Here is a 3570-nt window from a genome sequence, read left to right as displayed (position 1 = left end):
AAAGAAAGAAACCAAGTTCTGACCCACGCATTTAAGAAAAAAACAAATCCTCCCTGCTTGGCATCTAAAATATTCTTTCTCCTCTCGAGAATAGAAACAGCTTTAGAAGAATTAGATGGATGTTAATTCGTTTTCTCTCTCTCTCTCTGTTTTATTTATTTATTTATTTTAGGAAGGAGAACTGCAGAGCTTTTCATTTCCTGACTGGCCCTTTAGCGACAGTGAGGGCTTCCTGGTTCTCGCCTCCCTCCCGGTGAATGAATCACCCTTCCTCGCCTCACTCACAGTGTGCACCTCCTGCCTGGGAAAGCTCACACAGTGCTGTGTCCACCCCACCCCGGGTGTCAGTGTGGGGTGAGCTACACCAAAGCAGGACAAATGGCTGAGAGTTCTGTGACCTCCGTCAGGAGGCACCGGGAGAGACCATGAAAGGGTATTCCACTTCCACTGCAGATTTTTCTTTTTCTGGAAAACTTGAAAAATTAAGAGAAGGGATGAAAAAAAAAGTACCAACTCCAAGCTGGTGGTAAATGCAGAGGAGAATGCTCAGACAGGGGCCAAGGGGTGGCCTTCAGGGCAAGCCAATTCCCAGGGGCTCCTCTGGCTGCCCTTCTCAGAGCCTAAGAAAGTACCCTGAGGCCTCCAGACTTTCCAGACTGCAGGACCTTCTCAGGTTACCCTGGCCTGGCTGCTCGGGTTTCCTTCCTCATTACTCACAGAAGCCTGTTTTCCACTCTGGACCCGCTTTCTTTTCCAGAGCAATTATTCCTAGCACTGCCTATGTGGTACAGAATTTGGAAAAGTCGGTTCTGGTGAGAAGTCTCCATGGCTCATATTTTCCACCCTCTGAGTTCAAGACACAATCAGAGGTTCTTAGGCCTGGCTACACATCAGTGGCCTGACAGCTTTGAAAAAAATACCCTCTGGCCTCACCTAGAGCTGTGAAATCAGAAAAGTAAACAATAGAAAGGGCGCCCACACCCTCTCAGGATGTCTGTAAGCCCCTCAGGGGAGCTGACCGTGATTCTGAAGTGGAACTTGCTGGACTAGACCTTGATCAGATCATCCAAGATGATAAATCTTGGGTGGAATTAGTCCCTGCCTTGTCAGCCCTACAGGAAATTAGGAATGAACATCTCAAATCAGCAGACCTCAAAATTCAGTGTGTATTCAGAGAGCCTCAGTCCTTGAAAAAAATGCATATTCCTATGTTTCACCACACACAACAGTGATCTATTAAGAAGGGCTGGCTTGGGGCTCAGGTATGCTTTGTTTTTGTTTTGCTATAGGGAACATGCCCTCGCCAGACAGAAAGACACACAGACACACACACACACAGAGGGAAAGTGAGAAATCATCCCCGGGGGATGGCCATACCACAATCCCTTCTCCAGTCTCCTATCAGGATTTTGGGCACATACACACAGGTACCCAGCATGGCTTCCAAGTTGCTGTGTCCAGGACTCGAACTGCACAGTTGGCCATGTGAGAGATCCAGTGCCTCCACATATGCATTTTAACCACACCCCCAAGTGAGGCGGATGCAGAGCATCCATGAACCCCATGCTGAAAAATACATGACCAAATCATCCTTGGGAGTGCCCCGGCTGGGCTTACTTTATTCACACGTGATTACTGCTTTGTGAGTGATAGCCACAAACCATAAGAGCTGTGAGGATAATACTGGGTGGAGAACGAAATCTTACGGGCCATTTGGATCCTCTACTTGTCGGGTCAACTAATATTCTGACCATTTAGGATGTGTAAACACAGACTCCCTGTCTTACTCACAGGTAGAATGAGAAGTCTGTTTTAGCTATCTACTCTCCTTTGACTATAACCTACTCCATAACGTCTTCAATAGCATCTAGTCACTTCCCGATTGTCAAACTGGCATAGTCGAGGGATGCCTCCCCATATTCCTCCAAACTCTTCTCACAAACCTTTCCTTATATTCCACCCAAATGGGTCAGTCCCCACCCGCCATACATGACGTTATGCAGATGCTCCCTGCTCCCCTCATTTCAACCTGTCACTCCTGGCTGGGGGTGCCTTCCCCACTCGTCCCTGCTACATAAGCCCCACCTGGGGGCCAAGGCCTGGCTCCAATCTCACAGCTCCTGTGCTGGGTGGTGTCCTCCTGCCTTCCTAACCCCATTCCATGTCCCGGGAGGCTGACTTCCAGAGACCATATCATCCCTGCTCTCTTGCTCTCTGCCTTCTGAAGGAGCCACCAATGGGGGAGTGAGAAGAAGGGACACTGGAGTACTTATTCCCTTGCTCCCTCTCGGCCTCAGTGTGGTGGCTCTGGTCCTGGCTGAATTTCTTACACCTACCGCCATTACCAGCCTCCCACCCTCTACCCAGAATGGTCACTGCTTCCTGCCACTGCTTCCTGTCCCCGAGTGCCTTACTATAGACCGTCAGTGCCTTCATTTAAGAAGTGATGTGAGTAATTTCTTTGCTCTCTTGGTTAAACTATTATGAAAGTTCAGCCAGGACCCTGGTTGACACACCTCAGTGAAGTCTTTCCCCAGATCCCAACTCACCCAGTCCTGTACAGGCACATCCACAACCAAGTATTTCTGACACTATCTCTGGAAGAGCAGCATTTATTTCTTTCCTTTTTTCCCCCTAATTATTTATTTATTATTATTATTATTGTTAATTTAACCAAGAGAGAAAGGGAAAGTGAGAAAGCAAGTTGCCAGGTCTGGGACTTGAACCACAGTCAGCCATGTGGGAGCCCAGTGCCTTAACAACCACGCCACCTGCCAGCCCAAGAACAGCATTTCTTACACATGACCCTCTTCTACCCACCTCTCCACCAGTTACAACCAGGGTCACCTGATCTGGCCAGCAACCAACCATACGGGTCTTTTGGGTTTCAATTTACAAAACTCCAAACTGACAAGTCTTGAAGGGTGTCAAGGCTCCTAGAGGCAGTTTAGGATTGGCAGCCAGGCTGACCCATGGGAAAGCAGAACTGTTTGAAACAGAGAAGACAGGTCGTTTTCAGAGTGTATTCTTATTTCTGTACGCGATGCCGGAACCTGTTAAATCTGCCGGCTCCAAAGAAGGCTCTAAGAAGGCCATCACCAAGGTGTAGAGGAAGGACAGCAAGAAGCGCAAGTGCAGCCGCAAGTAGAGCTACTCGGTGTACGTGTACGAGGTGCTGAAGCAGGTGCACCCCGACCCGGGCATCTCGTCCAAGGCCATGGGCATCATGAACCTGTTCGTCAGTGACATCTTCGAGCACACCGCAGGCGAGGCGTCGTACCTGGCACACTACGACAGGCGCCCGACCATCACGTTGTGGGAGATCCAGACCGCCCTCCGCCTGCTGCTGCCTGGGGAGCTGGCCAAGCACGCCGTGTCCAAGGGCACAAGGCCGTCACCAAGTACACCAGCTCCAAGTGAGTGGCTTCTCATGCTTGCAGAAACCGAAGGCTCTTTTCAGAGCCACCAATGCAGACACACAGAAGTAAGAGTTCAAAAACTAAGAAAATAGCCAACTTAATTGTAGTGACAAGTCTGGAGTTGAATATTATATCCCAGAATTCAATCGGG

The 3570-nt window shown here is 49.3% G+C and overlaps 1 protein-coding gene and 1 pseudogene across 1 annotated transcript in view; one reads left to right on the top strand and one right to left on the bottom strand.

The window, feature by feature from the left end:
* The window catches only part of ENDOD1 (endonuclease domain containing 1), a 40645-nt gene that overhangs the window by 17855 nt on the left and 19220 nt on the right, over positions 1 to 3570 (bottom strand). The gene's annotated exons all lie outside the window — the stretch shown is intronic.
* LOC102493348 (histone H2B type 2-F-like) lies at positions 2748 to 3489 on the top strand (annotated as a pseudogene).

The sequence above is a fragment of the Tupaia chinensis genome, unplaced genomic scaffold, assembly GCF_000334495.1.
Source record: "Tupaia chinensis unplaced genomic scaffold, TupChi_1.0 Scaffold140218_1, whole genome shotgun sequence".
Lineage (NCBI taxonomy): Eukaryota > Metazoa > Chordata > Mammalia > Scandentia > Tupaiidae > Tupaia > Tupaia belangeri.
Note: the sequence above shows the minus strand (reverse complement) of the source record. Positions and strands in the feature narration are given on the sequence as shown.